General features: G+C 43.9%; 2 long non-coding RNA genes across 4 annotated transcripts in view; one reads left to right on the top strand and one right to left on the bottom strand.

The window, feature by feature from the left end:
• Positions 1-1,088: 1,088 nt before the first annotated feature.
• LOC105862023 (uncharacterized) lies at positions 1,089-4,270 on the bottom strand. Of its 2 annotated transcripts, XR_012912960.1 has the most exons (5): positions 3,720-4,270; positions 3,311-3,644; positions 3,115-3,165; positions 2,734-2,868; positions 1,089-1,840 (listed from the first exon to the last, which is right to left on the bottom strand). It is a non-coding gene; the product is annotated as an uncharacterized LOC105862023 (long non-coding RNA). The 2 variants fall into 2 exon arrangements; XR_012912959.1 differs by having other exon boundaries at positions 3,311-4,270.
• Positions 4,271-22,881: 18,611 nt separating this feature from the next.
• The window catches only part of LOC105862025 (uncharacterized), a 53,382-nt gene continuing 48,469 nt past the window's right edge, over positions 22,882-27,794 (top strand). For both annotated transcript variants that reach the window (XR_002221554.2, XR_001149849.3), the window contains exons 1-2: positions 22,882-23,967; positions 24,265-24,376. This is a non-coding gene — a long non-coding RNA (uncharacterized LOC105862025). The remainder of the gene's footprint in view (positions 23,968-24,264; positions 24,377-27,794) is intronic.

The following is a 27,794-nucleotide window of genomic DNA, read 5'->3' as shown; positions in this document are numbered from 1 at the left end:
ATGGCTAACACTGAGTTTGTAGTTGATTAGAAGCCCAGGACCCACAGACTCACAAATGTTTCCCCGTCTTTTACTGATACAATTGAGTTTCTGAATCTGTGTGCTGGACTATTTCTGTTAAGCTTTATCTTTCACAATTGGACCACACTCTGTAGCCAAATGAGAACTTCTAAATTCCCATATATTCTTTTTTATCAGACCTCATCCCTAGCTCTGCATCAATAGCCAGTTGCAAAGGTCCTTTCATATAAACGCCACTCGCTTATGTATCCAAATATACAGATAGTTGCTCAGAGGAGGGAGAAGCACATAAAGTGCTGGAGAGGCAACGATGAACGGGGTTGCTCCCCACTCACGGGGGAGGATGCAGGCATGAACCGAACGTGACTCAGAGGAGCGTGGTGGGTGCCGCAGCCCAGAGGCTGTGGGGACACGCAACAGGACGAATGCATGCAGTCGGGCGAGGTCGCAAGACATCCTTGGCCAAGTGAAGACGGCAGGGAACCGAACACAGCTGTCCAAGAGAACTGTAACGTGAGCACGCACATCATTTGAGGTTTTCTATCAGCTACGTTATGAAATATTTTTTAAAAAGTAAAATTAGACTGGAAGATGGAGGGGGGATTGAGGAGATGTTGATCAAAGGGTACAAAATTTCCATTAGACAGGGGAGTAAGTTTGAAAGATCCATTGTATATCATGGTGACTATAGCTAATTGCAATGTATTGTATCCTTCACAATCCTAAGAAAGTAGATTTTTAAAGTTTTCTCATCACAAAAAATGGTAAGTATGTGAGGTAATAATTAACTTGATTTAGCCATTCCACAATGTCTACATATATCAAAACATCATGTTGTACACCATAAATATATATAATTTTTATTTGTCAATTAAAAAATAAAACAGAAAAAAAGAATAAACTATATTACATTCCAAAAAAAAATTTAACAGGATAAAAGGAAACTAACCCAGGACAAGAATGTTGAGTGGTGAGATTTTATGACTTTTTTAAAATAAAAAGCATTTCCTAGAGTTGTTTTACTGAAAAAAAAGTAAAATTAATTTTAATAACATATTGCATTTAATCCCTTAGATCCTAAATATTATCATTTCAGCATATAATCAATATTTTTGAATTATTGAGATATTTTTAATCTTTTTTCTCTGCTACATCTCTGAAATCCAGAGTACGTTTTACAGTTTGTACTAATTGCATGTTAAATGCTTAATAGCCACATGCGGCTGGCGGCTACAATCCCGAGCAGTGCGACTGCGGCTAACAGGTGAGCAGCGGAGACAGAGGCCCCGGGAAGAGAGGACCACGTGTCAGTACTCCAGCAGGAAGGGCAAGGTGCGCGTGAGAGAGGAGTGTGGAGCAAGATGAGAATGAGAGGGTCGGTGGGGGACTCGCTAAGCAGGGCTTAAACTCATGCTTGTGAACTTGGTCTTTATCTACAAGTCGTGGTGAACCAGTGGAGGGTTTGAAGAAAGCATATGACATGGTCATGTTGGAAAATCCACTCTGCCTTCTATGCTTCCATATGAATTATTGGTAGACACAGAGTTCTGTAGCCAACTACAGAAGCCTGACACACCCATCGTTTAGCCTGAGTATGATTCACTGAACTGTAAGCAACCCTACCTTGAAGGTGCCGTAAATAGTAGATGTAGACTTTGGAAGGAGCTGAGGCCACACAGTCTTGCAGGTGGGGATTAAACCACGAGAGTATCGGAGTTACTGTCACTTGGACCACGTCTGCACCAGCCTCATGACCTCTGGGAAACTGAGGTTACACCTGTGTCATCATCTTGATTCTTCCTAAGACACCGTCTTAACTCTAAATTATATGAGGAAATTGTGGCCCATAGTCACTTAATCAGGGCATCAAAGTTGGAATAGAGCTCCAAATTTTAAACTCATAACTCTCTTCCCCTTAATGACCCTTTGTGCCTGTCCTTCAACTGGCACTAAAAGTTGACAGAGCTTTTCCACACGTGGCAGCTCTTTGGGTCCCGGCTGTGCCACATTGATGGCACTGGAAATGTAGCTATGTTAATCGGTCTCACACACGTGTCTTTTCCTTTCCATTCTGTCGCTATCTAATTTTTTGAAGTTTGCACCTACAACCAGCTATTCTGAAAACCTCTGCCAGACTAATTTCCCTACCACTCAGCTCTGATTCTTTGGTTGCTACCCATGTCAAAACAGTAAATCACCCACCAAATAAAAGACACCTTCTTTAAGCTGATGTTTAAGATTTTACATTATCTGAGCCTGTTATTCGAACCCCCTCCAAGAATTCCTTTATACAAAATGTAAGTTCCGGCAGCCTACTGCATGAAATCTGTGCACACTTTCGGTGTCTGTCTCTCCATTCTTCTGCTAGACCCTCCCCCACCTGACATTCATACCCCCAGGAACCACAGCGTCCCCCATGACATGAGACCTTGTTTCAGGGTCACCTTGAGCATCTCCACAGGTGAATGCAAACTCTCCAGTGTGGGCTCCCAGAGCACGCCATCCACTTCTGTCACCTGGCACCGCGTGGCTCACACACAGGAGGTTTCGCATGCAGCCTTCTGCCCCGCCAGGTAAAGAGGTCCCCAGTACAAGATCCACATCTGACATCTCTTGAAAGTCCTAACCCATCCAATTGGATTTTTGGCTTTATTTTTATTTAATAGATTGATGACTCTATATAAGTAAGAACCTTGACACCTTTTTCCTCACCTAGAATGAGCTCCCATTGTGCCGTGGGGTCCTGAGCAAGCGCACCACCGCGCACCAGCCGCGCGGGCCAGCCTCCAGCTCCCACCAGGGGAGCCGCCGGTCCTCTCGCTCACTGTGAGGCTTTCCAGAACGAGTCTGAGAAACAGAAAAAAGCAAGAATCCTCTAAGAAAATGTTTCTCAACACCAGGATTTCCAGTTCCTTCCTACTCTAACATCAGATAAGCCTGGACTTTCAAGTGTTCCTGGAGTCACCCTTTCCCTGCCTTCCAGGTCCTCCCGTGAAGAGAGAGTCGCCAGTGCCCGAGAATCCCCAGGTTCCCTCCCCACCAAGTGCCCAGCAAGTCCCCAAGGAAATTGCTGCTGCCGCTCGATGTGCCTACCTGCTGCGTGTGGTCACCTGTCTGCTTCCGGGCTGAGAGGCACACGCCCTCCTGGGTGGAGGAAGAGAGACAAGGCTGTGGATGTTCCTGTCAGGCCAAACAGCTGGCACCACCTCAAGCTAAAATCATTTAAATATTTGTTCAGCCTTTATTTCGAGAGCCCTGAGTGGAAGAAGAAATGGAAGGACCCGCTCACTGCGCACTGTGTCTCTTCCGTCGTTCATTGGATGCAGTCCTGCCCACCTTGCAGACTGTCCCCAGGAGGACGGGAGTCCCGCAGCCACCGCAGCGCGCCCGGCTCCTGCCACCGGTAGCGTGTAGGAGCCAGCAGCCGGACGCGCCAGCCAGCAGCGCTTTCTGCCCTACTGCAGGCGTCGCCCAGGCTCGGTTTGGAGGTGGCCTACCGAGCGCCACGTGGAGGAGCGGCGGGCCAGGTGCGAGCGCGTGGGCGGGGCAGGGAACGGGCGGCTCCCACGCACTTCTGTCCCCGGCTCTCAGCCCAGACAGGTTCCTGCCGCGACTGCACACTCCTGGGGAGACACGCAGTGAGACAGAAAGCGAAAGCGAGGAAATGTGTTCCTAAGCTCTGTTTGCTCTGCACTCACCCCAGAGAATTCCGTCATCTGGATTTTTTCCAGAAAATTCTGACACCTCTAATTATTTCTGCTCGTCCATCAGGAGCAGACCAGGTGCTGCTGATGGACGACTTAAGGCTTTGCACCTGCCTCGAGCTAACGCAGCGCCAGCCAGCCGATTTCTTCCAAGCGAGGGGGGATCCGCTCTCAGCTTTGACCTCGGTGACCTCTGCCAACATCTCCCCTTTGGAAAGGCTGATGATGAATCGTTCGCAGCTGAGATCTCATTTCTTCTCTTCCTTCTTCTTAGATTTCAGTTGGGATTGGCGTCTTTCCATGGGCGTACAGCAGCAGCAAAATAAAACTCCAAAATGGTGCTGGCCCACGACGCAGAAGCCAGTGGCCACGCCTTGTCACTGAGGCGCGCGGCACCCCCGGGCGCGGCGGCAGCTCCAGCGCATTAAGTATGCTGGGAAATCAGGGCTTCACTCCCTCTGTCTAGTGGAGGCAGGAGAGTCGCTGTCTGTGCCCGCGTCACAGAGAACTCCCAACCCTCCACCCAGCTCGGCTTGCGCCTGTCGCACTGCAGTGCGCGTGCGCCCTCAGCGCGGGGGCCGCTGCGTTGGCGACCAGCTTCCGTTTCCATCTGAAACGTCACTCCTCTGCGCCGTGCAGCCTCGCTGCGCGCTCGCGCTCGCGCCACGCTGTGACGTAGGATGAGCCCGTGGAGGTGGACGACTAGTCTGAGAAGAGAAATTATCCGTTTTAATACCAAGTTTATGTAGGGCTTATCTTTTCTTAACATTAAAGAAAACACTCCATTTGAGAACTTGGCAAGAATGGATACAGGGTATTTTGTTTCTTTCTCTGAATGACAAAAGGAAAATTGAGTCTATCTTAGGACGTAGTTTTCTTGAAGAAAAAGTGTAATCTGCTATAAAATTTTATTCAACTTTATGTCACAAATAACAAGACTCAGTTAATGTGTTTAATTCATTTATATATCTTTTCTCCTGAGATTTTACATTTAGGGCCCAGGCTTTTGATAGATTGTCATATCCTATAAAAGTACGTCCTTATGTCCAGAGGCACCTGCGTAGTCTTCTTTCAAGTATATGTTTCAAAAGATCTTTTGCTTCAAGCGTTTGTGCGCTTGTGCTGTATGTATTGCAAGAGAACCAAATGGGAGCTTTCTGAAGCAAATGGCCTTGTGTTTTGAAGAGGAGAAGATCAGAATCAGCATAGGAGATCTCCTGCTCTTGGATGAATCGTGCTGCAAGTTGCAAGGAAACCAAGGCGGGAGACTGAATGAAGGCGCTCAGTCACACAACACAATTCTGTGGCATTGCAGTGCCCGCTGCAAGGAGGGCTCGCCAAGGGACGGCCTAAACCACTCATCAGGAGAGACTCTAACTGGCCCAACATCCTCCTTTCCTGATTGTTGTCACTGAGTTGCTGCATTGGCTGCAACTTCTCCTTGCTGACGTGTATAGCTTGTTTGGGGAGACACGAGTCTCAGATTCACAAACCCTGGCTATGGCAATGGATTCCTAGAGAATTTCCGGGCTGGTGCGGCCCACTTCCGCATTACAAAATTGACACGAGTCCATTTAGGATGCTGACATATGCCATCCTCCCTCCCCCTGCCTTGCATCATCTCCTTTCATCCATTTATTTATTTACTCAAGAAATATTTATTGAGTGCCTGTAACGTTCCAGGCAGCCAGATGCTAACCAGCCAGGTGCTAAATAGGCAGGGCCTAAAAACTATTAATTGACACTACGGTAATAATAGGTATAAAATCCCTACCCTGGAGTCTGTCATCTAAAAATATATCCCAAGGATTTGGTTTCAGCCTCACCCCATCATTTTACAGTCACACTTCAGAGAGCCAAACCCGGTACTGTGTAGTGTTTGGAAGAACAAGTTCCCTCCCTCAATCTTTCTGGTCTAAGATTCTAATGACCCAGGACTTAGATTTTAAGACATTGCCATTTTACCAGGCATGATACTTGTGATCACAAGTAATAAAAAATGCTCTTAAATAACAGAGTATATATTTACTTGAAGGCATGAAGCATCCAGAGGTAGGCTGAGCTTCAGGCATGGTTTGATCAAGGCCCCTAGTGGTATTTCTCCATGTGTCTCTTTGCTCTACTTGCCTCCATACTTCAGCTTTGCCCTCAGGTTGGCTTCCAGTTGTGAGGAAAAGATGGCTGCCAGCAGCAATTCATGATAAGTTTTCTAGGTGAAATTCCAGGAGACAGAAAGACACATACTGAGCTTTTGAACCAGTTCTCTAGCCAGTGAAACAACAAGCAGCAAGCAACTGGCTTAGGCTTGAATCCTGTGCACATCCCCGAACCAATTAAGGTGGCCATAAATTGAGCTGCATTCACTCAAAATGCATGGCTACTGCAAACTGGGAGAAGAGTAAAAATTATGTTCCGGCAGGCAGGAGGTGGAATGACATTTTCTACAGATATGTTGTTAAAGTAAATAAGAATTTTTACAAATATCTACAAATTTATATCATAGTTGGAAGGTAAGATATAATTTGGCTCAGACTTTTCCTGCTCCGAGTGAAGAAACTGAATTTCAAAGAGGCTGCCTGACCCGCTCCAGGCTCCCCAGGCAGCAGGCGGGGAGCTCAAACGCTGGTGTCCGAAGCCTATTCCATGGCCCTTTCGGGAACTGGGGGCTTTGGTTCCAGCTGGCTGCACCCGACTGTTCCCCTTGGAGAGCTGTCAAATGGAGCGCTCTGCTGAGCACCTTGCTGCACCCTGAAATTGAGGTTCTGTGGAGAAGGAGGAAGGGGGTAATTAATACTGTGAAGCAAACATCAGCCCCTGACCCAATTCAGTGTGTTTCTATTGGTGCAAACTAGCTAGTGTTTATTATGTTATACATTATTTTACGTATCCCTCCTTTGCTGAGAGTTTTTTTTTTTTTTTTTTTTTTTTTTTTTTTTTTTTTTTTAACCAAGAGTGGACACTAAGTTTTATTAAACATCTTCTCTGGCCTTCTGCCTGACTTCATAAGAATGTCCACTTTCACTCCTGTCCTTTATCCTGGCTTCATTTCCAGCCTGACGTCACTTACCTGCAGTTGAGAAGCACACTGAGGCAGATCTGTGGTGGAGACTATAGGGCCACGATTTGAATTAGGCCTGGAGCTAAAACTGCTTTAAGAAAGTACATTTCTAATTGATTTCAAAGTGTTCTGTGGTCCATTAGATCCTAACGAGGAGGGACTGCAACAGTGAAGTTCTGCTGAGTTTAAAGCATTCCATTAAACTGTACATTCGTTCAAAAACAGTTGCTGTCAGAGCCAATCAGAGATATTTTAAAAACACGAAATCCTGGGGCCAAAGCACTAGACCTGCTGATCAGAATGTCAAGGCGTAGAGCCTGGATATGCATTTGTATGAAGGTTTCCACGTGACACTGACACATTCGATACATAAACATCGTTTCGTTTTATTTAATCTTCTCTATGTTGGACATCTTTGAGCCTGTTCAAAACTTTGCTGGGTACGAGGTGGAGAGGAGTTCCTAATCCATTTTCCTATTTCAATGCTGAATTCATATACGAATCCCTGCCTGTTAAAAGCTTTGCTTGGTCAAGTCTTGAAAGCAGAGTCCACAAAGGTCTTGCGTGCCTCTTTCTGTAATATTACATGTAACTGTTCCACCTCCAAAAGTAAGGCGCAGCAGGTTGAGGTTGCAACTTGGTAGGATTCATTCCTTACAAAGCTCAAGCCAAGGGACAGCTGTGACTGAGATAAGACAGTTTTTCAGGATGATCTGGAACAGGCAAACAACTCAGATGTGTTCGATCAGCTGATTTTCATTTCCCTTGTAGGGGACTCTACCCGTCCCTGACGTCTTGTCTGGGCCCGTCATTTTCTAAAACTTTTTCTGTCGTGGAAATGATTGGAGAATAAACTGCCATCCTTTTTCCCAGTCTTCATTAGCTCTTCCCACGGAACAAGAATTCACTTATCTGATTAGTGAGAAAGAACACAACTCAATCAGTCGAGATGTTTACAAGTTCCGTGGGGCAGTCTGGCTTCTGTGTGTAAACTCAGGCTTGCTGGTCTGGATCTCTGCCTCAAACTGTCTCTCTTCTCTGTCTCTCTCTCTTCCTTCGCCTTTCCTTCTCTCCCTTCCTCCTTTCCTCTCTGTCTCTCTCCTGTTTGTGACCACACACAAGACAAGCTTTGGATATCCGTGTATCCGGCTGGGGGAAGCATCTGCTCTGCAGAACTGACTTCACTCGCGGGCAAATCTCAAGGTCCAGATCGGGAGTGGGGTGGGGAGGAAGTGTTAGGAAGTCCAGTTTCAGCCTCAAGTCCAAGCCGTATTCTGCGGTCTAGCTCTGCCAGTAAAGAAGAAAATGCATCATTTAATCATAAATGTGGTACTACTTTGTTTTTATTTATTTTGTAACTTGTGTTTTGAGAATTTCAAACATACACAAAAGTAGAAGGAATTAGTATAATGAACCCCTACTAATCATGACCCAGCTTCAAACAAGTATTAATATATTGCCAAACTTGTTTTATCTATACCTCCCCCAAATCCTACCTATTGCTGATCATTCTTTTACAGCTTTGTAAGGCATAGTTTACATTCTATATTGTTCACTCACTGTAAATATACAAACCAATAATTTTAAATAAATTTGTAGAGCTGTGCTATTGCCACAATCCAGTATTTACTATTTCCCAACAAAATCCCTCATGACTATTTCAAGGAAATCCCTACCTTTGGGCCCAGACATCCACTGACCTGCTTTCTGTCTCTTTAAGTTTTGCCTTTTCTGGACATTTTGTATAATGGAATCATACACTTCTTTCATTTAGCATGCTGTTTTAGAGGTATCTCCATGTTGTAGCAGGTAGTCTGCTGATTTTTATTGCTAATAGTATTCCATTATATGGAAATGCTACATTTTTTAATCTATTCACCAATTCACAGACGTATGGGATTTTCAGTTCTTGGCTATAAGGTACCATAATGTACAAGACTTTCTGGTAAGCATATATTTTCATTTCTCTTGAGTAAATATCTACCGAAGGACTTGCAGGATTGTACGATAAGTTTATGTTTCATTATTTTGGAAAGTTATCACACCATTTTCCAAAGTGGCTGCACCATTTTATATTCCCACCAGCAACGTACCTGTTTCTCAACATCCTCTCCAACACTTATTTTATTTATTTTTTATTATAAGCATTCGTGGATGTGCAGCAGTATCTTTATGATTCTAATTTATATTTTCTTAATGACTAAGGATACTGAGTATCTTTCCATGTGCTCATTAGCCATTCATATATATTCTTCGTGAAATCTCTATTCTTTTAATTGGGCTGTTTGTCTTCATATTGAGTTGTAAATGTTCTTTATTATATTCTGGATATAAAATATTTTATTACACACATGATTGTAACTATTTTTTTCCAGTCTGTGGCTTATATTTTCACTTTCTTGATGCTGTCTTTGGAAGCGTAAACATTTTTAATAAACATTTTTAATTTTAGTGGAGCTCAAATAATCATTTTTCCTTCACCTCTTTGCTTTTGATGTCATAGCAGAGAATGAGCTGTCTAAGGTAAGGTCACAGATTTTGTTCTAGAAGTTTTATAGTTTTAGCTCCTACACTCAGATAGATAATCCATTTTGAGAAATCTTTGTTTCTGGTGTGAGGTAAGGCTTTAAATTCATAGGTTTGCCTGGGGATCTCCAATGGTGCCAGCGCTACTTGTTACAAAGACTTGTTACAAAGACTTGCTCATTGAATTGCCTTAGCACTTTGTCAAAAATACATTTAACTAAATGTAAGGGTTTATTTCTGGACTCTCAATTCTGCGCCATTGATCTATAACCTGTTTGTATGCCAGGACTCTCACTTCTGGGCCACTGATCTATAATATCTCTTTTTATGCCAGGAGCATGTGATCTCAATTACTGTAGATTTACAGTCAGTTTTGCATAGGATAGTGTATGTCTTCCAATTCTGTTCTTTTTCAAAATTGTTTTGGCTATGCTTAGTACTTTGCATTTCCATATATATTTTAGGATCTGCTTGTTAGGTCTACACAAAGTCTGTTGGGATTGTGCTGATAGGAGATTGTGTTTTATATGAGATTTTCATGGAGATTGTGTTGACTCTATGGGTCAATTTCAGGGAATCACTCTATTTACAATATTGAGTCTTCCCGTTCACTAACACAGTGTGTCTTCCTAGTTAGATCTTTAACTTATGTCAGCAAAGATTTGTAGTTTTCAGTGTAAAAGCCTTTTATTTCTTTTGTTAAATTTATTCCTCATATTTTTGTAATACTATTATGAATTGAATTGTTTTCTTCCTTTTTTTTCTTCTTATTTACATTTTTAGAGATAGGATATCACTCTATTGCCCAGGCTAGAGTGCAGTAGTGCAATCATAGCTCACCATGACCTCCAATTCCTGGACTCAAGTACTTCTCCTGCCTCAGCATCCCAAGTAGCTAGGACTACAGTACAGGCATGCACTACCACCATGCCAAGCTAATTTAACAAAACAAACAAAAAAAACTTTTTAAGAGATGGAGTCTCTCCACTTTGCCCAGGCTGGTCTCAAATTCCTGGATTCAGGTGATCCTCCCACCTTGGCCTCCCAAAGCGCTGGAATTACAGATGTGAGCCACCATGCCCAGCCTGAATTGTTTTCTGAACTTTATTTTCAAAAATTGTTTATTATAAGCATAAATAAATACCATTGATATCTATGTTTTGATCTTGTTTCTAATAACTTTGCTGAACTTTATTTCTAGTATATCTTTGTGATTTCTTGAGTTTTCTATATTTAGGTCAAATTATCTAATAAGATGATTGATTTTATTTCTTCCTTTCTAATCCAGATGCCTTCAATTTCCTTTTTATTCCTACTTTGTTGAGAATTTTTATCACAAATAGGTGTTGGATTTTGTCAAATACCTTTTCTGAGTCTATTTGGATGATTATGTGGTTTTTGTCCTTTATTCTGCTCATAATTGGTATACTACATTAACATTTTCAAATGTGAAAGCAATTTCACATTTCTAGGATAAACCACATTTGGTCAGGGTGTATAATCCTTTCTATATATTACTAGATTTAATTTGCTAATATTTTCTTCAGGATTTTTGTGTCTATATTCATGAGGGATATTAACCTGTAGTTTTTCTGTTCTTGTGATTTTTTTTTTTTTTTACTTTTATATCAGGTTAATACTAAGTTCGGGGAAAATGAGAAGTTTTCCCTCCTCTTCTACTTCATGAAAGAGTTTGTGAAAAATTGACATTATTTCTTCTTTAATATCTAATAGAATTCTTCAGCAAAGCCAGTTAGGCCTGACTTTATGAGAATTCAATTACTAAGTCCATTTCTTTGATATAGGTTCATTCAGATTTTCTATTTCTTCTTGGATTCATTTTGGTAATTTGACTCGCTAAGAATTTTTTCCATTTCATCTAAGTTATCTCCTTTGTTGGCATAAATTCTGTCATGGCATTCCTTTGTAATTCTTTTAATTTCTGTTAGGTTGTTATTGGTGTAATTTATTTCTGCTCTAATCTTTAGTATTTCCTTCTTTCAGCTTACATTTGGTTTAGTTTGCTTTTTCTTCTTCTAGTTTCTTAAAGTAGAAGCTCAAGTTACTGATTTGAGACCTATCTTCTATCCTAGTACAGATATTTAAAGCTTCAAATTTCCTCTAAGCTTAGCTGCATCCCACAAATTTTGATATATGTGTTTTCATTTTCATTCATTTCAAAATATTTTCTAATTTCCATTATGATTTCTTCTTTACCCATGGGTTATTTGAAAGCCTCTGAGGATTTCTCAGTCTACTCTCCACTGTTGTTTTCCATTGCTGTTTAAAATTTCACTGTGGTTAAGAACATACTTTTTATTATTTGAATCCTTTTAAATTTATTAGTGGTTTTATGCTTAGTATATGATCTATCCTAGAGAATGTTCCATTTGCACTTGAGAAGAATGTGTATTCTGCTGTCATTGGTGGAATGTTCTATAGATTTCTTTTAGGTCAAAGCAGTTGATAGTATTGTTCAACTCTTTTATATCCTTGCTGATTTTCTAACTGTTCTATTAACTATCGAGAGTGAGATATTAAAGCCTATTGTTGTTCAACTGTCTATGTCTCCTTTCAGTTCTGTCAATGTTTGCTTAATGTATTCTGGGGCTCTGTTTTAGTTGTGTATGTACTTAAAATTGTTATATCTTTCTGATATATTGACCCTTTATTCATGTGATATTGCCCTGGTGTCTCTAGTCCTATTTATAGTTTTCAAGTCTATTTTGTCTGCTATTAATATAACTATTTCACATTTCTTACTGTTAATATTTGCTTTCAACTTCTTTAAATCTAAAGTGTGTCTCTTATAGAAAGCATATATTTGGATCTTGTTTGATTTTCTTTTAGTCAAGTCTGACCATCTCTGCCTTTTGATTGGTTTGTTTAGTTCCAATCTTTCACATCTTTCTATTCTTTCACATTTTAATAGAATTATTGATGTAGGTAGACTGAAATCTGCCATTTTGCTGTTTTCTTTGCTATATGTCTCTTATACTATTTTCCTTTTTCCCTTTTACTGCCTTCTTTTTGTTAAATAACTATTTCTAGTCTATAAATTTTATTTTTAACTATATATATTTTAGTTATTATTTTAGTAATTCCTCTAGGATTTACAGTTTTCATCATAGTTTATCACAATCTACTTCAAGTTAATACCAACTTAATTCATATAAAATACAGAAACTTTGCCTTAAGGTAACTCCATTTCCTTCGCCTTTCATTCTATCATTGTCATATATATCACATCTATATGTGTTATAAAATCAACAGTGCAATGTCGTAATTATTGTTTCATGCAATCTCACATAAATCTTTAAAGAAGAGAAGAAAAGAATAAAATGTAAACCTATACAATCTTGTATGTTAATCTACTCCTTTGCCATTCACAGTTCTCTTCATTTCTTTCTTTGTACTGATCTGAGTTACCATCTGGACTTGCTTCTTTTCAGCTGAAAAGACTTCCTTTAGTATTGCTTGTCAGGCAGGGCAGCAAGCGACAAATTCTTTCCGTCATTGCTCATTGAGGAAGAGGCTTTGCTTTGCTTCTTACAACGTCATGGGAAGAAAGAAAACTAATCTCCATAAAGGTCAGTTTTTAGTTAGGAAATCGACCTTATCTATGTATTAATTTCATTTCTATTTGTATTTATATATAATACTTTCAAGGCAGTGATTGGTAATAGAGGGTAAAAATATAGGATTAATGTTTAAATAAATATTTTTAAATAGATATCTTGTGTAAAAGGGTGGAGCTGATCTGATTATTTGACGAGAGCATGTGATGTTCAGGACCTTGGTAGGAGTAACAATCTCACTGGGTGACAACTTAATCAAATTTTAACCAAGTACATCAAAAGATATACTATAAATAATATAGCAATATGATTCCACACTTTGTTATACAGCCAGCAGGGCCAACTTTTAGCTCTGTTTGCTTTTCAGATCCTAAAGGCTAGAAAACCAAAAATAAAGGGGAGAGTGTTAACTCATATTAACCAACTGGAAAAATTAGAAAAGGTACAAAAAATTTTAAAAAGACCATTAATAAAAATTAGAATATTAAACTGGTGTTCTTGTTTATTTGAAGAGAAATGTGTGTGGGGGGGCGTAGGTTCAGGAATAATCATGTGAACTGTGCACTCCACTTTATGGGAATTACCCATATTACACATGCTGGATGGATTAATGGTTTATACAAAAGAGTCTGTTAGCTTTACTTCCTAAAGTTCATTTTTCCTTGTGCTGTCATATAATAGTTCATCTTCAGTAAGTATCTGTGCCTTGGGACAAGAGCCTCCAGGGGCTTGGCACATAATTTATAACAATAATGGAAATGACATGCTTAGTATTGATAGCCATGGGACCCCGGCATATTTGGAAAGAAGGAGAAGTTATATCACCCATGAAAAGGCTAATGAGATAGGCAGATTTCAGGGGAAAATGATCTTTTCATCCTGCCCTTTGACCTTGTTCTACCAGTGGGACTTGTGTCTGAAGTGTAATGATTCCAGCCTGGCCTGCCTGAGTATGAGATTGTAGGATGTGTGGGGTGAGTTACTCAGAAGTTAGAGCATTCGCCAATAAACACTAGCTTAATTGGCTGCCTTAATTATGTCACCTTCACTCCCAGGACATAACCCCAGGGACAGTTTGAGGACTGGATTTCAGTTCAAAATCTGTGTCTACTCTCCAACTTTCAATATGGTCTCTCAGACAGTTAGCCGTGGTCCTCTGCAACTTGGAGAATATTTGTACGTTTAGCAGCTGGAAATGCAGTTCTGGGTCTCAGGAGAGAATTCGGGGGAGGAGAAGGAGATGTGAGAGTTAGAACATGTCTAAACCAGGTTGGCCTGTTTTAGGAGGCAGTTCTCTCCTCTTCCTCCGCTTTACTCAGGAGCTGGGGGACAGCCATCCTGAAGCAGGTGGCATTGCAAGGCTGCTGTTGGCCCTCTGCTGGCCGGAGGTGACTCCCTTGGTCTCCAGATGTGCATCAGCACAGGGCTGATGCAAAATGACCAGAGAATCTGTTACTGTTCCAGTGTTTTCTGAAACCTTAGGATCTTAAACATGAAGCCATTCTCCAGGCTAGCAGTGTGCTAGCCAGTAGAACACAGGAACTAATTGGAGAAAGGGGGCATTTGGGAGACATTAGAAATTCAATATCAGCTTTGTAAAGTTTTTAATAATTAGCCACAGCTTTTGTCTCTATCCCTGCAGCTAGTGACATGAAAGTGATTAGGTTTCTAAAAAACAGTCTAAGTTTACGAAATGTATTAAGTAACAAGGTTTTTAATCAACAGTTCATTGATTCCAGCAGGACAGTTGTGAGAGCAAAAAGCTCTGGATGCTGGCAGAATAAATTTGTAGACCAGTTCACTGCTACTGGAAAAATCAAGGCAATAGATATTTTAGAGGAATTTAGTCCCCCTCCCCCCACCTTTAGTAGCAACTTTAAGACAAGGAGAAAAGTTACCATAATACTAAAAATATTATTCTGATGTAAAACCAGGACCTTTGTACCTTTCATTTATCCTCCTTTTCACATTTACATTCTAGATAAAAGAGATTTATAATGTGTCACCTTCATTGTCCATACTCAATAAATATTTCTTGATATTTCCAATTTAAAATACCATGCCTAAGGCAGACCATGAAAATAATTCAGAATTCAGAAATATAAAAAATTATAACCATACTTAAAATGATAAACAATGCCTGAAACTCGCAAGAGTTTCCCTAACTATGAGGCTGATAGAACTGGATTGAGAACCACATCTCTCCACTTTTTCACCTGAAACAGAAACCTCCTACAAACAGACTAGAAGATTCTTCATTTCTAATTTTCTGCAAGTAACTTGGAAGTCGGGGCTACACCAGTCGGAAGACCGGGCGCCAGCCCTCTCTCATGGGGGGGACTTTCTGAGGAGGCCGTGTCACTGATCACCATCACCAGGTCCCACTCCTGCACCCACTCCAGGATGGCAGCTTGCAACAACTAGGTGGGAAACCGAGGAAGTGGTGTTGAACTGCGTTACCTGACCTGTGTTGGCGGCTGAGTTGATCCTACCACTGCCTATGAGGGTTCCAAAGGGAACAGAGAGGGTGGTAACAAAGTGATCAGTAGAATTTTCCAGAACTGAATGGTTACAAGTCCAAGAGACATGAATTTTTATGTTACTGAGGGCTACAGATTGCCAAGTAGGCTGAAATCTTCTCAAATACCCTTGTATGTTTTTAAAGGAAAGGAAAACCAAAGAATTTTGTTTTTAATTGAGGTTCTTCCTGGGGGTGGGTGTGTGAAGATCTTTCATTTTCATCATCTATATTTCTATATTATTTGGATATTATTTTGACATTGACATTATAATCCAAAAATTTAAAATATTTCTATTTAAATATAACTAAAGGCCAGGCATGGTGGGTCACACCTATAATCCCAGTATTTTGAGAGGCTGAGCTGGGAGGATTGCTTGAGGCAGGAGATTAAGACCAACCAGCAAGACCCCATCTCTACAAAAAATTTACAAATTAGCACAGCATGGTGGCACATGCCTGTGTTCCCAGCTAGCTACTCAGGAGGCTGAGGCGGGAGGACTGCTTGAGCCCAGGAGTTTGAGGCTACAGTGAGCTATGATCTCTCTCACAACTACACTCCAGTTTAGCCACAGAACAAGACCCTGTCGCTAATATGTGTGTGTGTGTGTGTGTAACTACATATATAACTAAAGATACACTTTAATCATAAAATGAAGGAGGCTGGATGTGGTGGCTCATGCCTGTAATCCTAGCACTCTGGGAGGCCCAGGTGGAGGATCTGGGAACACCTGCTTGAGCTCAGGTGTTCAAGATCAGCCTGAGCAAGAGTTAGACCCCATTTCTGCTAAAAACAGAAAAATTTATCCTGGCATGATGATGCTCACCTGTAGTCCCAGCTACTTGGGAGACTGAGGCAGGAGGGTTGGTTGAGCCCAGGAGTGTGAGGTTGCTGAGAGCTAGGCTGTTGCCGCTGCACTCTAGTCTGGGCAACAGAGTGAGACTCTGTCTCAAAAAAAAAAAAAAAAAAAAAGGAAATGTAAGGGCTAAGAATGGGGCAGATAATGTGCCACCTCCTGCGGGGCACCCGCTCTGACCTGCTTCCAGGGCTTCTCGCTTGCAGTCGGACGCCACCCTCAGTGCGCTCCACGCCGCAGCCGCAGCAAACTGTGGGCCACGCAAATCAGATAAATTGCCACTTCACGCTCTTTGGTGACTTTGCTAGTTCTTTCGGAACAAAGCCAAAATAACTTAACATATCCTACGAAGTCCTCATTGTCTGTCCCCTGTCTACCTTTCCTATCACCTTCCCTTTCATCCCCCACCCTGACCCACCCAGCCCTGTCTGCCCTCCTGCCCCTGGGCCTTTGCGCGTGCTGCTTCCTCTGTCTGGAATGCCCGTCTTTCATCTCTTCATTCAGTTAACTATCATTCAGGTTTCAAATTAAGTATCATTTCTCGGAGAAAACTTCTCTGACTCCCAGACTATTGCAGGTCCCAGATATACACCCTCACATAGTGCCCTGTACTTTCCCGTTAAAACATTCATCTCCATTCTAGTTACATGTGTGCTTGTATGTTGTTTGAATAATGCCGATCTTCTTCCTCTAGACTGCAAGCTACACGAGGCCAAGGATTATGGCTAGGAAAGTGCTAGACATACATTATAAGTAAATTTTTGCTGAATGAATTTATTTATAGATATCATACATTCCTATAACCATTCATTCATTTAGGAAGTGCTATTCTGTTCCTTTGGAGAGTAGAGAAGGAACTTGGACTTGATGCATTTCCAAACAAACCATCAGATTATGTTTCTAAAAGGCAATGTCTTTTTCACTGACAACTGTGCTTTTGCAAAACAAAAGGGATTTTATTTTAAGAGATTCTCATCTCTCTGAAATTAGAGCAAATCAACAGCTGGAGTATCCACGGAGTCCTACAGTCCATTTGTGTAGGGGGAGTGAGCATCTGCCTTTACTGCTTATTTCCACTTCCGTTTGGGCCGGTGCCTAGATGCTTTGCTTTCCATACACACAGCGCCAATCACCAGCTATGGCTGCTCAGAGAGATGCATTTTTACATTTCTGTTGGAGACCAGTGAAGAGTTCCCTGTGGCCAGCTCTGAAACTTGATCTGCAAGCGTGCCTTTGTGAAATGGGGACTACGTCAAGCATTTGGTGCTGTCCTCAGGTGCTTTAAATTCTGCATTTGGATATTGCTGTCGTGAAAAGTAAAGTTTGTACAGCTGCCTACGAGGGCCATGTTGGAGGCTCTGGACCCCGTCTCAGAACCAAAGCTGGGGACAGACAGCATAAAAAAGTATAGATGAAACTGAAAGAATGCCACATTGTGACATCACGCTAGCTTGCGTTCCAGTTCAAACAAAAAATCCGTGATTGTCTTCAGGAGGCATGGAGATAATGGGAGTGATCTCTGTTGTAGAAGAACACAACGTTTTATGGGATCCCTAAGGGAACTGAGGAATTGTTTGGTTAGACCAGAGGTGAACTCAGGCCAGGTGTCAACCCAGAAAATACGGTACAATATTTAGCCACACTGAGATTGGAATAATTGAATGGGAGCCACAAAAACAGTTCTTTCAAAACAATGAAAAATGTGCAATGTATATGAGGAAAACTGTTTAAATATGTACATACAAGAATTACACTGAAAACCTATTAGAATGGATACAATTAAAAAGACCCACCACACCATACGTTGGTAAGGATGGGGATAGATTGGAACTCGCAGACACTGCAGGGAATGTAAAGGGCTGTAGCCACTTTGGAGCAGCCAGTTGGCAGTTTCTTAAAAGTTAAATAGACAGTTATCATCCCACACTAGTTACTGATCCAAGAGAAACAGATCACTTTTGTTCATACAAACACTGGAACACAAATGTTCATAGCAGTTTCGTTTGTGCTAGTCAAACACTGGAAGCAGCCCAAGTGACCATAGAAAGGTGAACGGATAAACCAATTGTGGTATATCTATACAATGGAATACTACTCAGCAATAAAAATGAGTGAACAAAAACCCAAACTGGATGAATCTCAAAATAATTATGTTGAGTAAAATAAGCCAGAACAAAGAGAAAGAGAGAGAGAGGAAACAGACCGTATGATTTAATTTGATACAAAGTTCCATAAAATGCAAACCAATTCTAGTGACAGAGAGTGGATGAGTGGTTGCCCAGGGTTAGTGTGGACGGGTAGGCAGGCACAGGTGGGAGGAAGGATTACAAAGGGGCGTGAAGAAACTTCAAGAAGTGATGGACATGTTAATTTTCTTGATTTTTATGGCTGGCTCTATAGGTATATACAATCACCAAAATGTGTCAGATTTTTCACTTTAAATATGAGCAGTTTGTTGTATGTCAATTATACCTCAATAAACCTGCTTTTAAAATGTGTGAGCACATAAAAAGAAAAAAAGAGAAAATATCAACAGTCAATTCTCATTAGATGGGATATAATCTTGGAAAAAATTTTTTAAAAACTCAAATATATTTAACTAGCAAAATAAAAGATGCAAACTAAAATAATGATATATAATTTTCTGTCAAACTTGGGGACTGGGAGATTGTTTTCAAGTGGTAATGGTGTGTGTGTAAACGGTACAACTTTCTTCTAGGGGACACCTTTAGTGACATCAAGTACATATCAAAGCCCTTAAAATTGTTTATCCATTGATCTGGTAACTCTATTGCTCCATTGCTAAGAATGCTTCCTAAGGAAATAATCAAAGATGTGCACAAACACTTGCATGCTTTTCAATGTTTAGCCTGTTTGCTATCAGATTCATGCCCACTTTTATTGTCCTGTTTCAAATTTTAAAAAGAAGAAAACACATTTCTCAGGCTCTGCTGTCCTTAGGTTTCTGGATAGTTTTCACCATGAGAGGGACTGGCAGAAAATCAGGAGGTTAGAGGATGGGAGAAACGAAGGTCCAGCTCAACTCTCTCTGCTTTTTGTGGCCTCATCAGAAGCAGCTCTGTCTTTTCTGTGTTTCAACTACCAGCAGGCAGGAAGCTCTTCCTTGTGATTCCAGCACTTTCCAAGCAGTGCCTGCCAGAGTTCTCATTCCTACTAGATAGTTTTATCTCATAGCTCCTCACATTGTCACTTCACCTCTAAGGTTTTCCTGCTCTCCCTAGATACTGAGTTGCTCACTGACTGGCTTCTTGGTGCTTCCACCAACTGAATAGCAAATGCCCTGTATTAAACTCCCTGTGAAATACCTGGGGCGGTGTCTCATTTCCTGGCCAATCTCTGACTAATACAGATATTGATCATAATGATACTTTTCCTACCACAAATTTGAAAATTAGATATCTAGTAATAAGTCATTTAATAAAACGTATTATGGTATATCCAGATGATAGAATAGTTTGCAGACAATAAAATCATGTTTTCAGAACACATTTAAGGAATTTTTTAAATGTGATATAAAATTGTATAACAAGCACAATTGTATGATAAGATGTTTTTTAAATGAATTATTTATTGCTGGTGAGAATGTGAAATGATACAGCGACTCTGGAAAGTATGGAGATTATATATATATATATATATATATTAAAGTTAAATATTTGCCTACCTTGCTTAGTCACCAGGTTACTAAGCAAATGCTGCCATTTCTTTGTTGGGTCCATTGTAATCTAGTCCTGTGTAGACCTAAAGACTTATGTTCACACACATATTTATCTATCTCAATGTGGCATTGTTTACAAAAATGGGTTTGTATATATAAGCTTTTTGCATCTTGATTTTCACTCAGCAATACCTTGTATAAATTCTTTTGAGTTATCAGGTATAGTTCTCTCTTATAACATTCCTTATGAAGTGTTAATAACTGTGTAACATTCATTATGAAAGGGTACCATTATTGTATTTATAATGAGGGCATTTGCTTTATTTCTACCTTTTTACCACTACAAACAAACAATAGCACATGTGTTTTCAGGTATGCTGGGGCTTTCATTTTAATAGGACAAAGTTCTGGGAGTGGCATTTCTTGGCCAGATGGTTTAGAGCCCCGCCACTCCTCAGGGCTGCCGCCGGGCAGGGGCGGGAGGCAGCAGGGTGCCCGGGCGGGCGGCTGGGCCTGCGGCTTCCTCTCCAACTCCTTCATACCCCCACGTAGCAACACGGTCACTGTCCACGAGGGAGCCAAGATACGCGCCTAGGGACGGCCCCTGGATAAAAAGGCTGCGGTTTGGGTCCCCTGAATGACTGTCCGGGCCTGCCCATGCCACTGGCCACCTGCGCTGAGGCACTGCTGCCACCAGGTGCTCTGTGCCCGGCATGCCCCCCACCCCCAAAAGTGGTGGAATTCTTCCTGGAGGCAGGAGGAGACCGAGACCGGAAGATGACAGCCTTGGAAGGAGGGGTGGTGTCCATGGCACCCGGGTCAAAGGCCGGCGCGGCCGACAGCGCTGCAGAGGCCCTGCCCACCAGAGTGGGGGCGACTGGAGGAGCCGTGGTGGGGAGGCTCGCGAAGACAGGGGCCCTGGGAAAAGGGGCTCTCACCCGCTGCCCAGCAGGGCTCCCGAATGTGGGCTGACGGGTGGGGTGGCGGGCCACAGGTGGAGGCGGGTGGCCGGGGACTCTGGTCTTTGCAGGGATGGGGGATGGATCACATTAGGGGTTGGGGCAGAGGTGAAAATATGAGCTGCAGAAGGGGGAGTTGTATCCATGTCAGTGACCTCGGGGTCTAAACGAGGTTGCTGGGTCACGTGGGCAGATGGGCTGCCTTGGATGGTTGACTTGGCTGCTGCGGGAGAGATGCATATGCCGGTGAGCAAAGCAGGGTTCCTGGCGGAAGGGACTAGAGGACCAGAGGGGAAGGAAAGAGTAGAATGGGTAGGGAATGAGGAGGGATGGGGAGGGAGGGAGGAGGAGGGTTGGGGAGGGAGGGAGGGGGAAGGAGGGAGGAGGAGGGTTGGGGAGGGAGGGAGGAGGAGGGTTGGGGAGGAGGGAGCACGAGGGGAGTCCACACTCACTCACGGGGGTTGGGGACTCAGTTCTGCAGCGGGGCAGCGTGCAGGAGAAGGGCAGGGGGCCAGGAGGCGCGGGCAGGGGGGAGACGGGGAAGCCTGGGGGACAGGGCCTCCGCTCCCCTCAGGGGGGTTCCCCGCAGCAGCACGGGCCCTGAGGGGAGGAGGCAGGTCAGCAGGAACGGGCGGAGGGCAGCGAGGGGTTGTGAGTGTGGTGGAGGACGGCGGAGGGACAGGAACGATCAGAGGGCCAGCAGCCAAGTGGGGGCGGGGAGGGGCACTGGGAGGGGAAAGGATGGGGACGGGCGGGGGGCCGGGCGCGGGCCATAGGAGCGGCAGGCGGGGCGAGCGCAGGGGCAGGCCGGGCGGCCCCGAAGCTTCCCCGGGCCTCGGTCTTCTCCTCCAAGACCTCTGCTTCGCCCCGCACGGTGTCGGTGTTTCTTTGACCCCCAATGCCCTCCACCAAGGCGCCTCGGTCTTGCTCCGCAGCCACGCCAGGAAGCTCCGCAGGTGGGGGCAGCTCGCCTCGTCCGGTCTCGTGACGGCGGCAGCAGCAGTGGCATGGGCATTGTCCTCTTGAGGGGCCTCTTCCCGGCGGCTCTGCGTGGAGAAGAGCTGCGAGTCGACGCTGACGCGGGCGCCTGCAGGGAGCCTGCAAGGCCGGGCCTTGGTGGCGCCGGGGTGTCCCCACCGCCGGAGCGCCCGGCTTCCTGTCCAGGCCCGGGGTCTCCACGAGGTCCTCCGCGGCCTTCTGGGCCTGCTCCTGCTCGTCCTCCTGCTCCTCCCCCTCTGCTGTCGCCTGGGCCCGCGCCTCCTTCTGGCCAGGCGTGGGGAGGTGTCTGGAGGTCATAGGCCTTGCAGCCCTGACCCCCGGCTCGGGCGGTGCAGGCAGGAGGGTCACCTTGCGGGGCCGGAGAGGAGGGATCCTGACGGTTCTGGAGCGTCCGGCCATCAAGGAGGCAGGAGACAGCACGGGCTTCTTTGGGGCCTCCCCCAAGCTGTGCTGGGAAGGATGCCCAGGGGGGAGCTCGTACCCTGCGGGAGAGGAGCCCTCCTCCTAGGGGCAATGAAGAAGCCCCCAGATAAAGGCCCGCGACCCGTACTGGGGGTGGACAGCCTGCGCACAGGGCGCGAGGCGGGCGCAGGAGCCGCGGAGTGGGCGCGGACCGGCGCGGTAACATCGCGGGCCACAGGGAAGGGGGGACGACGGCCCGGCTGGGGCCGCCGGACGTCGCAGAGGCTTGGCTTGCTAAGCCAGCTGCCCATTTTGGGCAAATTGTGCACAGTGAGGTTCCAACGAGAAGAGGAACTGGAGACACCTCCCCTAGCGTCTACCTCTCCTGGAGACTGAGCATGCACTGGCTAGCCGGCGCCTGTGACGTCCCAATCGAACTGGGGACAGAGGACGCGCCCTCCATCACGAACGTGGGAGGCGAGCGCGGGGCCCAGCCGAGGGCGCCTAGAGAAGGCGCCAAAGGGCAAAGGGCAACTCCTGCTGCTGGCGGCAGGTGTTTGGCACGCGATGGGCCACTGTGTGCGGCCCGTTGGGAACTGTGGGGGCTCCGTGGGCCAGAGCCCTTCCCACTGGGCGCCGGCTCTGCAGGCTCCAGGGCGCCCGGGCCAGGGCCCGGCGTGGACTGCCTGTGTCTGTGTCGCCGCCCTCTGCCCATCACAGGCGGCGGCAGAGCCTGCTGGAGGCCGAGACGGAGACAACCCGATCCTGCCAGGCTCCTCGGGGACCCCTCTGCGCCGCCGCAAGGATCGCCAGCCCAGCTGCTAGGGTTTCTGAGAAGGGGCACGGTGCCCACACCGGATTGGCTGCTGCACCTATGACATCCCTTCCGGGCAGGCAGGTTCCGCTCACTTCCTTTTACCAATTGGGTGAAACGCTCGTTCAGCCCTAGAGCATGCCCCAGGTCACGCAGGTGCGAGTGGCCCGGCCAGCCTTGAACCAGCCTGCGCGGTTCTAGAGCGGTGCCTCCCGGGCACGCACACTTCATGCAGTACCTTTTTTCCCTGTAGTTTTTAGGGAACTTATGACCATGGCAGAGCTGTACCAAGCACATGCACACGTAGGAAGAGGCATTGTCTTCAACTCAGCTCGAGTTGACCAGGCCCGCACTGGGCTCCAGTCTCCGCAGAAGATGTAGAGCGGGTCCGCCGACTGTCAATACGGCCTCAGCCCACATTTCTCTTCTCATGAAGCCTTGCACCCCAGATTTTCTTTTTGGTCTGGCTTGAAGGATCAAAATATGTAAGGATTATTGTCTACATCAATTTTGGTCTATCCTGAAAGAATTCACCTGTGGCTTATTCCATCTGGCTAAGAAGCCAGTTTCTGTGGCCTTCCTGGAATTTGTCTAGAAAGCAAACACATTATTTACAGGTTAATAGTGGAGCACTATATTGGATGCAAAAAGGGTCAACACGATTGGAACATCGTGATCGTGCCAGCAGGATCCACTCTTCACCACACATTATGGTCACCTAAACATAACTCTAGATATTCTTGTGCCCGAGAGAGGAGACATAACTTTGGGTGTCGGGATAAAGGAAACATGAATCATTGTCCTAGAAGCTGGAAGCTTCAGGATGACAAGAAACATTAGAAAATCCTGCAGGTGACTATCTATTTTTATCTTGTTTCTTTGGCTTATTTCATTGGAATATATTTCTCATTCAAGGGGCTGATGATTTGTTTCAGACATACGACATGCAGAAGTTTCAGAATCAAGGATCAGAGATCAGTAAAAATGTTTTTATACATTTTTTAATTTTGAAAAGATCTGTTTAAACAACATTGGGCATGATTAATATATTACAAAATTGGTTTTAGCCCTTTGCTCATAAGATTCCTTTCCCAGTGTGTCTCCCTGCCTGTGCTCTGATGCCATTTGACTTTTCCTTCTCACACACAGGAATGATTCTAAAATCTACATATAATTTTGTCGTCTTTTTGCTTATGATCCTTTCATGACTCGTCACACTTCCAGGAAAATAGACCAATGCCCCAGTGCCTCAACATGGCAGGTAAGTTTGTCCCCACTCAGCCGTCCCTTGTCATACGGTACAGGTGCAGCTCCCAGTTTTGTCTTCACTCTCATCCACATCAGGCCACCTTTCTGGGTCACACTGGTCTTCTCCCTTCCCTAACCTGTTGAAAGCTATTGATTTGACCAGGAAATAGTCCTTCTCCACTTGTGACTGTCCCCTTCTCCTCGAAGGCGCAGTTCATGTTCATCCCCCCAGAAGTAATGTCTTCTTACCTGCCCCTATATCCCAGTGCTTTCCCAGCCATTTGGATTTTTGGCCCAGCCCTCTGTCTTCCCCACTACACTGTAAATTTGTCTGGGACAAAAAGATGTCTTTCAGTTCTATTCCTCTACAGTCTACCAGAGTTTAATGTAGACTTACCATTGAACAAATGTTTAATGAAATTACTTAGAAGCTGAGGGAAATGTTTATACTTTTCTCTCTTTCCCATCTTCAGATAGTAGTTTCCCTGGGTTGTAAAATGCCTTAGAAAATATTGTATTTTCAGCCATTAAGTCTAGCAAAGACTCAATAGAACTCTAGGTTAACCAAAAATGGGTATATTTAGAACTTTCATGATATGATTTCTTATTGGTTTAGACTAGAGCTAGCCTGGTTATTAAAGAGAATCACTTTTGAACAGCATGATAAATTCTAAATATACTTAAATGTTCAATAATGGCGGAACAGACAGGAGTTTTTCCTTTCTTTGCTCTTCTAGATGCAAGAGGCTGAATGCCAATCTTAGCCTCCCTGAGTGACTTGGGAATATATGAGGATGGCTGGCCTAAGTTTGAGTTATTGAAAAAGACACACAACAAAGAAACATTTTTAAATACTAATACTAAAATCAGAAAGTGTGTTTCCTGGGAGGAGGGGCCGAGATGGAGGGCTGGAAGCAAACTGCACACGCTGCTTTCACAGAGAAGATGGAAAGTGTTCAGGGGATATTCACTTTCAGATTGAGGATCTGAAAGAGAACGTTGGGAACCAATATAAAGGAGACAGGAGGCTCCCAAAGGGAAGGGGAGGGAAGGGATGCAGCCCGCTCTGTGGGGTCAGAGGCACACAGGGAAGGTATCTGCGTGTGGAGAAGGGACGGAGGAGGCGCCCTCGGCTTCACTCCTGTGCACTCTGCAGTCTGAGCGGTGTGGCGGACCGTGCGCCTAGCAGGCTGCCAGACTGGCAGAGTCGATGGAGACTGTGCCGTGGCCCAGCTTTGGTGAGAAGTCTCCGCAGGGCCCCACAAGCAGGAACCCTGGGTGGCATGGCTGGAGCCATTTGGAGACCACAGACCCAGAGCGCTGTATCTATTAGGGGTTAGATCAGCCATTGCTACTGCCTCCCCAGTGCCCCGCCAGGCCAGGGAGGGAGCAGAGAGGCCAGGTGCTCCTGCGTGTCCCATGGGCAGGTGCCATGTGCCCCCACCACTGATGGCGGACTTGGGTAGTGTGAAAGATTGGGCCTCCATGTGCTGGTCTCTGCTGCCACTGATGATCTTGGGTTGGGCAGTGCTGAAGCCACCATGGACCGATGAACACTGCTGCCCACAGACATGAGTGGGGCAGCACCAAGGTAGACACGAGCAGACAATTGCCACTACCACCCACCATCTTGAGCAAGGCAGCACTCAAGCTGCCCCAGTCCGACAAACGCTGCTGCCCATGGACCTGGGCAGGGGAGCACTTGAGCCCAGTTGTTGCGTGCAACAATTATCCCTGCTGACAGAACTAGGCAGAGTGATCACTCAGTAGAGCATGTCAGCTGCCTATGACAACCACAGAGCAATGGTGAAATGTGAGCTATATGGCAGCAATGCTAAAGGCTTGCAGTGCATCCACCTTGTCTTGCCTGGTCAGTCACCCAGAGTAGGACCCAAGTGCACCATCTGGGGACCTCTCTATCTCTTGACTAAGAGAGTTTCCCACAGAGGAGAACAGGTGTACCACAAACCTGTCTGTTTTGAGCTAAGATGGGTTTCATATGAAAAGGAACCAGCACAAGAAACCTGCACCAGGAAAAAAACAAGCTTTCACACCCCCAAAGTATAACAGTAGTTCTCCAGCAATCGATTCAAACCAAAATAAAATTGTCAAAATGTCAGATGTGGAATTCAGGATATGGATGGTAAGTAATGTCAACTGGATTGATGAGAAAGTTGAAAACCAGCACAAAGAAACAACAACAAAAAAAAACACACACACACAAAAGAAATGCAGGACATGAATGAAAAATCCACTGAAGAGATAACATAAGAAAAGATATAACATAACTTAATGAAATGAAAAAGTAATTTATGGAATTCAAAATACAGTAGAAAAGTATTAACAACAGACTAGACCAAGCAGAAGAAATAATTTCTAGAGCTTGAAGACAAGGCTTTCAAATTAACCTAGTCAGTCAACAATTTAGAAAAAAGAATAAAGAATAATGAGCATTACTCTGAGAAGTATGAGATTATGTAAAGTGAACAAATAAAAAAATCATAGGTATCCCTGAGAGGGAAGAAGTAAAAGCAAAAAGTATGTGAAACCTATTTGAGGGGATAATTGAGGAAAACTTCGCTGGTATCTCTAGCAATTTAGAAATCCAAATACAAGAAGGTCCTCAGACACCTGGAAGATTCATGGCAAATAGAACATCACCAAGGCACATAGTCATCAGCCCGGCCAAATCAAAGTGAAGGAGAAAATCCTACAAGCTGCAAGACAAAAGAAACAAGTAACTACAAAGGAAAAGCCAGTAGATAGACTTCTTGGCAGAAACCTTACAAACCAGAAGGGATTGGGGTCTCATTTTTAGGCTTCTTAAGTAGAATAATTTCCAGACAGGAATTTTTTATTTGGCAAAACTAAGTTATATAAATGAAGGAGAAATAAAGTCTTTGTTAGATAAGCAAACATTAAGGGAATTTGTTGCACTAGACCTACCCTATAAAAAAAATGCTTGAAAGTGCTCTATATGTGGAACAGAACAATCAGTACCCACCAGTGTTAAGAACATTTAAAAGATAAAATTCACAGCTCTTATAAAGCAGTAATACAAGGGAGAAAAAAACTAGGTAATAATCAATATGATGAAAATAACAGTATCTCATATATCAATGGTAACATTGAATGTAAACAGGCTTAGTACTCCACTTAAAAGATATAGATTGGATGAATGGATAAAAAAATATAACCAAAATATATGTTTTCTCCAAGAAACCCATTTAAGTTGTAAAGACTTGCATAGACTCAAGATAAAAGGATGGAAAAAAAATATTCCAATCAAATGGAAACCAAAAGCAAGCAGGATTAGCTATTCTCATATCATATAATATGGCTTTAAATCAATAATGATAATAAAAGACAAAGATGGTGATTATATAATGATAAAGGGAGCAATTTAGCAAGAAGTTATAACCATCATAAAT

The sequence above is a fragment of the Microcebus murinus genome, chromosome 18 (genome assembly GCF_040939455.1).
Source record: "Microcebus murinus isolate Inina chromosome 18, M.murinus_Inina_mat1.0, whole genome shotgun sequence".
Taxonomy (NCBI): Eukaryota; Metazoa; Chordata; class Mammalia; order Primates; family Cheirogaleidae; genus Microcebus; species Microcebus murinus.
The sequence above is the reverse complement of the archived record's forward strand: the minus strand, read 5'-3'. Positions and strand labels throughout refer to the sequence as shown.